The sequence below is a fragment of the Aotus nancymaae genome, unplaced genomic scaffold (genome assembly GCF_030222135.1).
Source record: "Aotus nancymaae isolate 86718 unplaced genomic scaffold, 86718_ANA_hifiasm-v0.15.2.pri h1tg000041l, whole genome shotgun sequence".
Taxonomy (NCBI): Eukaryota; Metazoa; Chordata; class Mammalia; order Primates; family Aotidae; genus Aotus; species Aotus nancymaae.
The window spans coordinates 9,798,907-9,812,347 of NW_026988455.1; the positions used below are offsets into that span (position 1 = coordinate 9,798,907).

The following is a 13,441-nucleotide window of genomic DNA, read 5'->3' on the forward strand; positions in this document are numbered from 1 at the left end:
ATATATAAAGAATATTTTTCTCCTACTCTCTCTCTCTATGCTGTCTTCTCTGGTTTACAACAGACACAGCAGCTATGTTACAACCACAGAACAAGGTTTTGCAACAGAATGGCCTTGAAATAGAATACTGCCCAGTTGAAAACTTAAGCAATCAAAATGCAATATATGAAATCATGCCTGCTAGACTTTATGTGTTGCTTCTTATAAGGAAAGTTATTGCCTTTTCAGGAGAATGTTACTCTTTTTTGTTGTTGTTTTTTTGTTTTGAGACGGAGTTTCGCTCTTGTTGCCCAGGCTGGAGTGCAATGGCGCCATCCTGGCTCACCACAACCTCCGCCTCCCAGGTTCAAGCAGTTCTCTGCCTCAGCCTCCCGAGTAGCTGGGATTACAGGTGTGTGCCACCATGCCCGGCTAAGTTTTGTATTTTTAGTAGAAAGGGGGTTCATCAAGTTGGCCAGGATGGTCTCGGTCTCCTGACCTCGTGATCCTCCCGCCTCAGCCTCCCAAAGTGCTGGGATTACATACATGAGCCACTGCACCTGGCTAAGAATGTTACTCTTTAAGTGACAGTTTACCCTCTCTATATCAGAGTTCTCAATTGCTGTAACATTCAGACATAGCAGTGCAACTAAGACATAATCCAATTGTCTAAAGTGTTACTTTAATCACTAAAATGCAGCTTCAGAAAATGTATATGTGAAACTACTTGGTAAAAATCATTGGTAAAAACTTACTGTAAATGTCTACATACCTGAACTCCATCAGCACATGAATTAAACAGCTGCAGTAGTGCTCTGAAACCAAAACTTGTTTCTCAAAAATGTGTTAATCTCTCTCTTTCTCATTTTCTTTTTTGCAAGAGGCCCCATTACTCAGGCTTCAAATGACTTGCTTGGGTTTCAGAGTGTTTTCTTTTTCTTCAGTTTTGATTCTGACATGAAATTTAAATGATAAATAGCAACATGTGGGCCACCCTGATACACTGAAAATTCTCCTTAGGCTACACATGGTTCATGATAACTGTGTCATATGCTGTCATTAGTACTGCTTATCTGGCTATCTCAAAATATTTTGTAAACACAGTGTATCCACCCAAGGCCAGCCTAATGGGAGTAACTCTTCCACATTTTAATGTATTCTTACATATATAAGGTTATTTTTAATGTGGAAACTTGAAGAATATTTTTTAAGTTTTTTTTAAATCAGAAATTGTGGGTAGATTGCCTAGCTTCTTATAAATGTCACACACCGGGGGCCAACAGTTTGGTAATAGGGATTTCCTAACCACACATAGTCCGTCCAGCCAATCATCAGTCTCATACTCTATTACGTAGTTTTAATTCTGTGACTGGGTGCACTATTTTAGAACAATTAGATGAAACTGAATCCTCAGAATAGGCACGATTCCAGGGCAATATAGAATACTAGTTTCCTTTGCTCTTTTTTTTTTTTTCCTATACAAGATTTTTGGGTTTTTGACTGATTGGAATAACTTACTTTAGGTGATCTTGGCATTGGTTAAATTTTTCTATAAATTAAGATTTGTGTTAAGTAGTTTAATGGAAACTCATGCACTGGATAAGCTGTTATAAATACTCTTAAATCCTTCCTTATATGGCACTTGAAGCTGTGAGAAGTTACATAAAATTGTCTTCACTTAATCTATTTTGTTTCATAGTTAATGAAAAGTAATTGTTCACCTGTTACATATAACAGGACCAAAGGATGGCGAAAGTTTGACCTGAAAAGTGAAAAATCTCTTGCATTTATGACAGTGTCTATATAATACAAAGAAAAGTGAAGATTTGATGTGTACTCAGTTCTAGTTATTTTGAGAAATGGGGAAAACTAGTCTGGACTCTGTGGTCTAAATTATTTTGTTTGGATTGGACTCTTTGGGTTTGACTCTTTGCATTAAAGAATACTATTGCTCAAAAAAATTATGGCAATATGTTATGTTGCTGATTCTCATCAGAAAAACAAAGCAAAGGAAGCTCTGCACAGTGGCAGTATCGTAGCCAATGAGGTTTATCCAAGGCGCGATTATTGCTAATTGAAAACTTTTCCCAATGCCCCACCATGACGACTTGAAATATAGTCGGCATTGTTAATTTTTGACAGTCTCTATGGAGACTAAAATTTTTTTTTTTTTAATAGAGACAGGTTTCACCGTGTTGGCCAGGATGGTCTCGATTTCCTGACCTCGTGATCCGCCCGCCTCAGCCTCCCAAAGTGCTGGAATTACAGGTGTGAGCACCGCACCTGGCCGAAGACTGAATTATTAAAAAAAAAAAAAAAAAAAAAAAAAAAAAAAGGCCAGGCGCGGTGACTCACGCCTGTAATCCCAGCACTTTCGGAGGCCGAGGCGGGTGGATCACGAGGTCAAGAGATTGAGACCATCCTGGCCAACATGGTGAAACCCCGTCTCTACTAAAAATACAAAAATTAGCTGGGCGCGGTGGAGTGCACCTGTAGTCCCAGCTACTTGGAAGGCTGAGGCAGGAGAATTGCTTGAACCTGGGAGGTGGAGGTTGCAGTGAGCCGAGATCGCCCCACTGCACTCCAGCCTGGCACTTGGTGACATAGGGAGACTGTGTCTCAAAAGAGAGAGAGAGAGAGAGAGAGAGAGAAAGCAAAGCAACTATTGCAGTCTCCAGCAAGGATAAGTAACTAAGTATATTCCTCTTACGTGCATTACAAAGCAAATGTAGTCATTCAACTTGCAGGAAATAATAATCTATCACACATTCTGATTTTCAATTTTTTTCCCCCCAGATGGAGAGAAAACTTTATATGGAAGTTTATCTGCCTTTTAAAGCTCATTAATAAAAAGGACCTGGAGTTCAACTCTTATAAAGGCTCACTATGATTCTTTAGCTAAAAGTTTCTTAACTTAGCCTTAGACTTATGATTCAGATTATTCTTGGTCTGCTGGCTTAGTTCAGAAACCAAGCACCTTGTACAACTCTGAATTAGAAGTCACAAAAAAACCCCACTACTTTTCTTAACTACGTGTATTTTATAAGAAGATTATCCCTTCTAAAATTAGCTCTATGATGGCAAAACAGCTGGATGAAAAGGGAAAAATTTAGGGACTCGTTTTGCTATTTTAGACATATAAATTCAACTGCCTCTTTCATTCTTAATCTCCATATGTTTTGCAGCTGTATCAGATACACAGAACTATGGTACATATGCATTTGACTGTGATATGTATGGGATTTTTCTTTCCTGCTACATATTAGCAATCTAAAAATAGAAATACTTTTCATTTTTAAATAATGAGGTTTGTGCATAATCTTGTATGAATGAGAATTGAACTCACTTTTTTTTTTTTTAATCAAAGTTTGCCTTTGGCCAAAAGATACTGTCAGAGACCCTATTGTATTTTTACGAGGTCTGACAATCTTTGTCTTTTTCTTTATTATTATTATTTTTTTTTACAAGGCAGTAGAGTCCAGATAAGCATCTTTTTCTTTCTTTCTTTTTTTTTTTTTTTTTGAGATGGAGTCTCTCACTCTGTCTCTCAGGCTGGAGAGCAATGATGCAGCCTCAGCTCACTGCAACCCCTGCCTCCCAGGTTCAAGCAATTCTCTTGCCTCAGGCTCCTGAGTAGCTGGGACTACAGGCGCGTGCCACCACACCCAGCTAATTTTTGTATTTTTAGTAGAGACAGGGTTTCACTATGTCAGCCAGGCTGCTCCAGAATTCCTGACCTCGTGATCTCCGCGCCTTGGCCTCCCAAAGTACTGGGATTACAGGTGTGAGCCACCATGCCTGGCCTAAAAATATATATATATTTTTAAGTTTCTGCTAAAAAGATAATGACTGGGTATTGTGGCTCACGCCTGTAATCCCAGCACTTTGGGAGGCTGAGGCGGGTGAATTGCCCACCTGGGCCACATGTCGAAACCCTATCTCTACAAAAAATACAAAAAGCAATTGGGCATGGTGGCACATGCCTGTGGTCCCAGTTACTCAGGAGGCTGAAGTGGGAGGATTGCTTAAGCCCAGGAGGTAGAGTCTGCAGTAAGCCAAGATCATGCCACCACCCTCCAGCCTGGGCAACAGAATAAGACCCTTATCGCAAAAACTATATATATATGCATAAAATTTATATTTAAAAAGAGGTAGGGTCTTGCCATGTTGCCCTGGCTGTAGTGCAGTGGTTTTTCACAGGCAGGACCTGACTGCTGAAGAACTCATTCCTTAGTTATTTTATTATTTTATTTTATTTATTTTTTTATTTGTTATTTTTTGAGAAGGAGTCTCACTCTTGTCCAGGCTGGGGTGCAGTGTTGCAGTCTGGGCTCACTGCAACCTCTGCTTCTCTGGTTCAAGTGATTCTTCTGCCTCAGCCTCCTGAGTAGCTGGGATTACAGGTGCATGCAACCACACCCAGCTATTTTTTGTATTTTATTTTTAGTAGAGACGAGGTTTCACCATGTTGGTGAGGCTGGTCTTGAATTTCTGACCTTGTAGTCCACCCTTCTTAATCCCAAAGTGCTGGGATTACAAGCATGAGCCACCGTGCCCGGCCTATTTTATTTTATTGAGACAGAATCTCACTCTGTTGCCTAGGCTGCAGTTCTGTGACAAGTTCTTGGCTCACTGCAACCTCCGCCTCTCAGGTTCAAGCAGTTTTCCTGCCTCAGCCTCCTGATTAGCTGGGATTACAGGCACGTACCACCACACCCAGCTAATTTTTGTATTTTTAGTAGAAATGGGGTTTCACTATGCTGGCCAGGCTAGCCTCAAACTCCTGACCTCAAGTGACTCACCTGCCTAGGCCTCCCAAAGTGTTGGGATTCCAAGCATGAGCCACTGCTCCTGGCCTCATTCCTTTTTTATTACTCTTAGCATTTCATTTTATGGATGTGCTACAGTTTATCCATTCCCCAGTTGAGGGACATTTGGGCTATTTCCAGTTTTTGGTTATGACAAATAAAGCTACCACAAACATTTGTGTTCAGAGTTTCAGGTGAACAATTTTTGTTTCACTATGGTAAATACCTGGAGTGACAGTTACTGTTGTGACCTGAAGTTCACCATTAAAAGGGATTACCCAAGCAAAATCATGGAATTATTGGTTATAAAAATGATAGTTGGCCAGGCTCAATGGCTCACGCCTGTAATCCCAGCACTTTGGGAGGCCAAGGCAGGTCGATCAAAAATTAGCTAGGTGTGGTGGCACACGCCTGTAGTCTTAGCTACTTGGGAGGCTGAGGCAGGAGAATTGCTTGAACCTGGGATGCACAACGACACCAAGGTTTCTGAAGACAATGGCTTTTCCACCCAAGCAGGTTGTACATAAATTCCAATTCAAACCTGGCATCAGCCCAGGCGTGGTGGCTCACACCTGTAATCCCAGCACTTTGGGAGGCTGAGGCAGATCGATCACCTGAGGTCGGCTGCTCGAGACCAGCCTGACCAACATGGAGAAACCTGTCTCTACTAAAAATACAAAATTAGACTGGTGTGTTGTCACGTGCCTATAATCCCAGCTACTCGGGAGGCTGGGGCAGAAGAATCGCTTTAACCTGGGCAGTGGAGGTTGCGGTGAGCTGAGATCGCACCATTACACTCTAGGCTGGGCAACAAAAGCAAAATTCTGTCTCAAAAAAAAAAAAAAAAAAAACCTGGTATCACCCTGAAGGAATTCTAACTTCACACTGTTGGGGAAATTTACCAAGATGGCTTCATAGTAGAGTAACTTTACATAGCACATTAAAAAAAAACAGACATTTATTCATGGTCATGATCAGACTATTACATTTAACAATCAACAGCATGGTGTACAATAAAAAATCTACATCAGAACCCTTTGTTCAATGCTTTACACTTTCCACAGAACAGAAACTAAAATAACCTGTTATACAATTAGTCACAAGTACAGTCCTCTAGCTTTTTGCCCATACATATGAGTATTTGTCTAAAACATGTCTTCTTTGTAGCAGCTAGGCCCTGCCACCACTGTGCTTGGCTGAGTTCACAAATCTGCTGTAACCTGTGGCTCCCCTGGGTCACTTCTCTGGCTCTCCTCTCCTGCTAAGCTTTGTTTCCTAATTAAAATCTGCTGCAACTGCCATAGCTACTGCTGCTACTGGAACTGCCATAGCTACCTTGGTTTCGTGGTTTGGCAAAGTATTGGCTTTCACCACCATAGGGGCCAGAACTTTGCCTCCAAAGTTTCTTCCCTTCATGGGTATGAAATTTGAAGACTGATGTAATTGCCAAAATTATCGTAGTTTCCACCACCTCCAAAATTGCTTCCATCATTACCAAATCAATTATAGCCATCCCCACTGCCACTATATCCACCACCACCACAGCTGCCATCAAAGCCACCATGACCACTGAAGTTTCATCCATGACCAAAGTTGTCATTCCCACCGAAACCACCTCCACGACCACCACCCAAATTTTCAGAACCACTTCAACCTCTTTGGCTGGATGAAGCACTAACCAGCTCTTGCTTTGACAGGGCTTTCCTAGTTTCACAGTTGTGGCCATTCACAGTATGGTATTTCTGAATGACACTTATCCACGGAATCATGGTTGTCAGAGCTTACAAAGGCAAATCCCGTTTTCTTGCCATTGTCTTGGTCAGTCATGATTTCAGTCACTTCAATTTTTCCATATTACTCAAAATAATCTCTCAGGTGACATTCTTCAGTGTCTTTTTTTTTTTTTTTTGAGACAGAGTTTAGCTCTTGTTGCCTAGGCTAGAGTGCAATGGCACGATCTCAGCTCACCGTAACCTCTGCCTCCCAGGTTCAAGCGATTCTCCTGCCTCAGCCTCCTGAGTAGCTGGGATTACAGGCACCTGCCACCACGCCTGGCTAATTTTGTATTTTTAGTAGAGGCGGGGTTTCTCCATGTTGGTCAGGCTGGTCTCGAACTGCCGACCTCAGGTGATCTGCCTGCCTTGTCCTCTCAAAATGTTGGGATTACAGGCATGAGCCACCACACCCAGGCCAACGTCTTCTTTAATACCATCAACAAATATCTTTTTCATAGTTAAATGGGCACCTGGTCTTTGAGAATCTCCTCTTGAGACAGCTCTCTTTGTTTCCACAACTCTTCCATGCACCTTGTGTGGCCTTGCATTCATGGCTGCATCCACCTCCTCCACCGTGGCATAGGTGACAAACCCAAAGCACCTGGAGCGCTTGGATCTCCCGTTACCACACAGTCCGTGAGCGTTCCCCATTGCTTAAAATGGCTCCTCAGGCTCTCATTGATTGTTTCAAAACTCAGTCCTCCAATAAAGAGCTTCCTCAGCTGTTCGGGCTCTTTAGGAGACTCTGCCTTTAGACCTGAGGGCAGGGGGAAGAGAGACTTTAATGAGGCTTCCTCGGTGGTGTTCACCAGTCTAAGTAGGTATTTTCTTTCTTTCTTTCTTTCTTTTTTTAAGAAGGTGTCTTGCTCTGTTACCAGGTTGGCGTGCGGAGGCGTGATCTCAGCTCCCTGCAACCTCTGACTCCCGGGTTCAAGCGATTCTCGTGCCTCAGCCTCTTGAGGAGCTGGGACTACAGGCACATGCCACCATGCCCAGCTAATTTTGTATTTTTAGTAGAGAGAGGGTTTCATCATGTTGGCCAGGCTGGTCTCTATCACTTGACCTCGTGATCCGCCCTCCTCGGCCTCCGAAAGTGCTGGGATTACAGGCGTGAGCCACTGAGCCTGGCCTTCTGTATTTCTTTTCTTAATGAAGTAAAATGGTTTTTCACCTTGTATGTCTGATAATGTAGGTTTCTCAAATATTTGTAGATGTTTTCCGTTTAATTCTTTTGTATGTGGTTTCTTTGGGCTTTTGTTTATATAGTAGCGTTTCTTTGAGTGCTTAGTGTTTGTTCCTGTGAGCTGCTCAATTTCCTTAGAAAATAATTTGTGAGTTATTGAGGTACATTCCTCCAGAGAGGATTTGTATTTGTTTCTTCCATGCACCTGGGGCCTGCCTACTCAACTTACAGTAATAGCTTGAGGATTTTATGGACCTGTTTTGGCTGTAGATCATCACAAGTCACAGTCTTTCAGTGACAGTGTTTTTAGTACTGAGTTCTGCTTAGCTGCACAGGAAGCAGTACCCTGAGGATGAATGGGTACGCTGGTTTTCATCTCCACCTAAAGGGTCCAAGCTTTATTGAGATAATGGTCTCCTATGGGATTCTCCAAGCCCTGGGCTTTACCTTCTGTCTCTGAAGCCACTGTGAAGCCAAAGCTGCAGTTAATTGGGTTGAGCAAATGCCCTTAGGGCAAAGTAATCTCAGGGCCATAGCATCAAACTGCCTCAACAGCATCATTTAGGTGAATAGAATCCAAATAGTGCCTCCAGATGTTGTACACCTGGACAGTGCTGTCCATATTTACCTGTCTGGATTCCTTCTTCACTTCTCTTTGCCCTAGCAATTTCTTTCTTGACCATGCTTCAAGGCTTCCAAGAGGCTTAGGATTTTTTTTTTTTTTAATTCAGCCTTTCTAATTGTTTCCAGTGGGAGGTGCAGTCTGAATTCCTAGCCTGCCATATACCCGGAAATAGAACTCTCAAAACTCAACTTGATATACCCTACAATTTATAAAAATATCTGCTAGACTAATTTGTTCAATTAATAATTACCTCCCCCACCCCCCTACCCCCCCACCCTCCCCACCCCCGCCACCAAAGCTTTAAGTAGGAATAGTTTGATGGAATTAGGTAGAACCCATAATCCCTGGTACTTAACTCTTCCCTCATGAATATTACTAACAAATGTTTTGGATTTACGTTGAAATACCAAAGTAGCTCAAAGATCTCATAGTGACCACAATTTTTTAAACAGTGACCACATTTTAAAATGTTTCTCAGAAAATGAGTACCTTAAACCAAAATCATGTGTGTCACTTGCATGGAAAGTGCTATGTCTCCATAGTTACACTGAAACATAACAAGTACAAAGAGGAAATGTCTTTTGGTGGTTGATAAGCAAAACGGAAGTGAGTCTTGCTGTAATATAATATTAGGAATGCTTTTAAACTTTCGCTCAAGGATGGAGGGTTTCATATCCTCCTGTATAAGTCCTTGCTAAAACATAAGTAAGTATAGTTATGGAAAAACCACATGGGCAGTCATTGCTAAGACTCAGTGTATTGTCATGTAGAAAAACATGATACAGAGATCCTTTTTTGTGGTTTATTCAATTGTCTTTGTTATTTCTGGTATTTGTTCTGAAGTATTACTCAATAAAATTCTAGCAAAGACAAAGACAATCTGCCTTAGCCCAATGTTATATTAGCCCTATTCCCCACTTGGGAAAAAAGTGTTTTAGAACACATATCAAATCAGCCTTGGAGACCATACCATCCAATTATGCCTAGAGTGTACTAGATATTTGAGAAATGTTTGTTGAGTCAGTTACTTAATGGACAATATATAATGGGTGGTTGTAAATAAAGCAGAGGAGTGATTAAAATGTTGACTTACCTGGATGTATAGTTTAAACAACAAAAAGTCTATTTAAAACTGTAGCAGTAGTTTGCAGTTCTAGAAAAGAGGAAAGTTGTGGGGTTAAACTTTGTATTTTCTTTCTTATAGAGGCTTCTAAAAACGTATTTTTATATGTTCTTTTTTTTTTTTTTTTTTTTTTTTTTTTTTTTGAGACGGAGTCTCGCTCTTGTTACCCAGGCTGGAGTGCAATGGCGCGATCTCGGCTCACCGCAACCTCCGCCTCCTGGGTTCAGGCAATTCTCCTGCCTCAGCCTCCTGAGTAGCTGGGATTACAGGCACGCGCCACCGTGCCCAGCTAATTTTTTTGTATTAATAGAGACGGGGTTTCACAATGTTGACCAGGATGGTCTCGATCTCTCGACCTCGTGATCCACCCGCCTCGGCCTCCCAAAGTGCTGGGATTACAGGCTTGAGCCACCGCGCCCGGCTATATGTTCTTTTTAACAAATATTGTGTACAACCTTTAAAACATCAATGTTTGGATCAAAACAAGACCCAGCTTATTTTCTGCTTGCTGTAAATTAAGCAAACATGCTATAATACAAACAAAATGAAGGAAAAATAAAATAAAATGTTGACTTAGTCATATTATGGGAACACTGAAGAGGGAAAATGCCTGGGATTCAATGCCCATTCTAGGGCTCTCTGGTGCTATGTCTCTGGGTAATCCATAAGCACCTGGGGCCCCAGTTTCTTCATTATTTGCCCTGTTCTTGGGTCAGATGGCACAACCACTCCCGTATATGCTGCATAATTTCCCAATTCAGGGTCCTTGTCCTATGGTTATCTAAAATGCCCTTCCCCCATCCACTGTATGACTAAACCTATCTTGTCATGGCATCCTACTTCTCCTAATCCTTCCAGTATAAATACTCCCCGCCTTGACACCACCCTGGCTAGAAGTTAACTTTCCCTCTGGGCTATGTGAATAACATCTTTTTTCTTTTAACTCAAGTGGTGTCATTTAATACTTTATAGCTTATATTATGATCTTTTATGTAGATATCTGTACTATACCACTTCTCTGCTAGACTGAATGTTCATAAGGTAGAGCCCATGCTTGCTATATTTTTGTAGTCCCCCATAACACCTAGAAAAATACATTAGAGTATATGTGCTCAGTAAATATCTGCTGAATATACAGCATAATAATGCTTCTCTTTCTCTCTTTTCCCCTCCCCTCCCCTCTCCCCTCCCCTCCCCCCCTCCCCTCCCCTCCCCTTCCCTTTTGACAGGATCTTACTCTGTTGCCCAGGCTGGAATGCAGTGGCGTGATCTCAGCTCACTGCAACCTCCGCCTCCTGGGTTCAAGTAATTCTCCTGCCTCAGCCTCCCCAATAGCTGGGATTACATGCGCCTGCCACCACACCCAGCTAATTTTTATATTTTTAATAGAGAAAGAGTTTTACCATGTTGACAGGCTGGTCTCAAACGCCTAGCCTCAAGTGATCTGCCTGCCTTGGCCTCCCAAAGTGCTGGGATTACAGGCATGAGCTACGACACCCAGCCCCAATAATGCTTTTGTTGCTGATGATAGAGGACTGCATCAAATGATGGCTTGAGGCCATTTATGCCTTTTAGACCAATGATTGTGGAGGATCAATGGGGAATGCTGTATATAAATAAGAAAAATTGCATAAGCTATTTATCCATTAATGGGAGAAGAAAAGAGAATACTAGGTGAATCAGAGCCCATTTCAAAGTAGAGATGAAAGTGAAATTGATGAAGCAAGAGTAAAGCAACAAGAGCAGCATAGATTGGTTATTCTATTTTAGTCATTTAAGAAACTTCCTTTCTCAACTACCTGTTTTTAGACTATGCATACCTGTGTACAGCTAGCATAGCATGTACCTGGTTTTGACAGATTCCCTGAGGACTTGAGCCAGGAGGTGAATTGCATCTTTAGAATATGGTTAATAATTTCACAGACATAGTGTTGAGTGAAAGAAAAGAAATACAATATAATACACACTGTCTGATGTATCAAAATGCAGTTCAAAAATAGGTAAAACTAACTTGTGATAAAAGTCAAAACAGTGGTTATCCCTAGAGGGTGCTGACTAGTAGAGAACACGAAGATTCTTCAGAGGTGCTAGTAACAATCTATATGTTGATCTGAGTGGTGGTTACATGGCACATAGACATGCAAAAATATTATGTTGTCCACTTAGAGGTTGTGCACTTTGGCTGGGCGAGGTGGCTTAGACCTGTAATCCCAGCACTTAGGGAGGTCGAGGCGGGCAGATCACCTGAGGTCGGGAGTTTGAGACCAGCCTGAACAACATGGCAAAACCCCATCTCTACTAAAAATACAAAAATTAGCTGGGCATGGTGGCAGGTGCCTGTCACCCCAGTTACTCAGGAGGCTAAGGCAGGAGAATCACTTGAGCCTGGGAGGCCAAGGTTGCAGTGAGCCGAGATCACGCCACTGCACTCCAGCCTGGGCTTTCATCTTTTCATCTTTTTATTGGAAGTGTAAATTGATTTAAAAAAACAAAACAAAACAAAAATAAGTTGTTGATGGGTTGGGGCACTGGGGGAGGGATAACAATAGGAGAAATACCTGATGTAGATGATGGGTTGATGGGTTGATGGGTTGATGGGTTGATAGCAAACCACCATGGCAGGTGTTTACCTATGTAACAAACCTGCACGTTCTGTACATGTATCTCAGAACTTAAAGTATAATAATATAATATAAATAAAATTTTAAAAAATTTTAAAAGAAGTTGTGCACTTTACTATAGGTAAGTTCTATTTCAATTTTTAAAAAGAATCCAAATTGCCTTGTGTATCCCTGATGAGCAGGTAGAGAATAGATTTGGAGCTATGCAGTGTGTTTCCTGGAAAAATAAAGCAGACTTTTTAAAATTCCAGAGTTTTCTCCGGGAACCTGTGACCAGATGGCTCTTATAAATAATGCATCAAAATATGGTTAGGACTAGAAGAATTCATGATGTGTGATAAAAAGAAAACAACCAATGATCACATAGTTTACTCTTTTTGACTGTCATTGCAATTTTCTGGAAGAGTCAGGATTACTAATAAATGGTCATGCAGCAAGAATGGCATAAGTCCTGCAGCACGAGGATACTTGCTGGCTGTGAAACCTTCAATAACTTTCAGGCTTTCTGGGCATTGGTTGCTTCCTCTGCTAAATGGAAAAATATTTTACCTGCTCAAAGATAGAGGAAAAGATCAAGTGATCTCTTAATGCTCTTTCTAGCTTGTAAAATCTTTGGCTTATGAAAATTGGAACTGTAAAGAACCAACTGTGAGCCAGGCGCAGTGGCTCATGCCTGTAATCCCAGCACTTTGGGAGGCCAAGGCAGGCGGATCACCAGAGGTCAGGAGTTCAAGACCAGCCTGGCCAACCTGGCGAAACGCCATCTCTACTAAAAATACAAGAATTAGCCAGGTGTGATGGCATGCACTATAATCCCAACTACTTGGGAGGCTGACGCAGGAGAATCGCTTGAACCTGGGAGGAGGAGGCTGCAGTGAGCCAGGATCCTGCCACTGCACTCCAGCCTGGGCAACAGAGACCCTGTCTCAAAAAAAAAAAAACTGTAATAATAAAATCTGTAAAAATCTGTAATAGGCAACAATGTAAGTGGCCACATCAAATAGAGATGCAGGCAGAAAACACCTTTTCAGATACAGTGAGCTACCTGAGAGTTTACCTAATAATACTTTAAAAAAAAGATAAGGGAAGAGTTTATTTCATTTTATTTTATTTTATAAAGACAGGGTTTCACCATGTTGGTCAGGCTGGTCTTGAACTCCTGACCTCAGGTGATCTGCCTGCCTTGGCCTCCATAGTGCTTGGATTACAGGCGTGAGCCACCACGCCCGGCCAGGGAAGAGTTTTAGACCCCAATCAAGTAAAGCATTAATTATATGGTGAGTTTGTCTCTTAGGAGTTCACATTTGCAGAGACTAAATATGCAGAA

The 13,441-nt window shown here is 41.7% G+C and overlaps 1 protein-coding gene, 1 non-coding gene and 1 pseudogene across 3 annotated transcripts in view; 1 reads left to right on the forward strand and 2 right to left on the reverse strand.

Moving 5' to 3' along the window:
- Window positions 1-913, reverse strand: part of DENND4A (DENN domain containing 4A) — a 152,321-nt gene extending 151,408 nt beyond the window's left edge. For both annotated transcript variants that reach the window (XM_064361448.1, XM_064361444.1), the window contains exon 1: window positions 752-913. The gene's annotated coding sequence lies outside the window, so the exon portion shown is untranslated. The remainder of the gene's footprint in view (window positions 1-751) is intronic.
- A 1,079-nt stretch (window positions 914-1,992) lies between these two features.
- On the forward strand, window positions 1,993-2,133 carry LOC135268745 (U4 spliceosomal RNA). Its single transcript, XR_010337100.1, has one exon. It is a non-coding gene; the product is annotated as a U4 spliceosomal RNA (small nuclear RNA).
- A 3,933-nt stretch (window positions 2,134-6,066) lies between these two features.
- Window positions 6,067-8,428, reverse strand: LOC135268692 (heterogeneous nuclear ribonucleoprotein A1-like; annotated as a pseudogene).
- Between the last annotated feature and the right edge of the window lie 5,013 nt (window positions 8,429-13,441).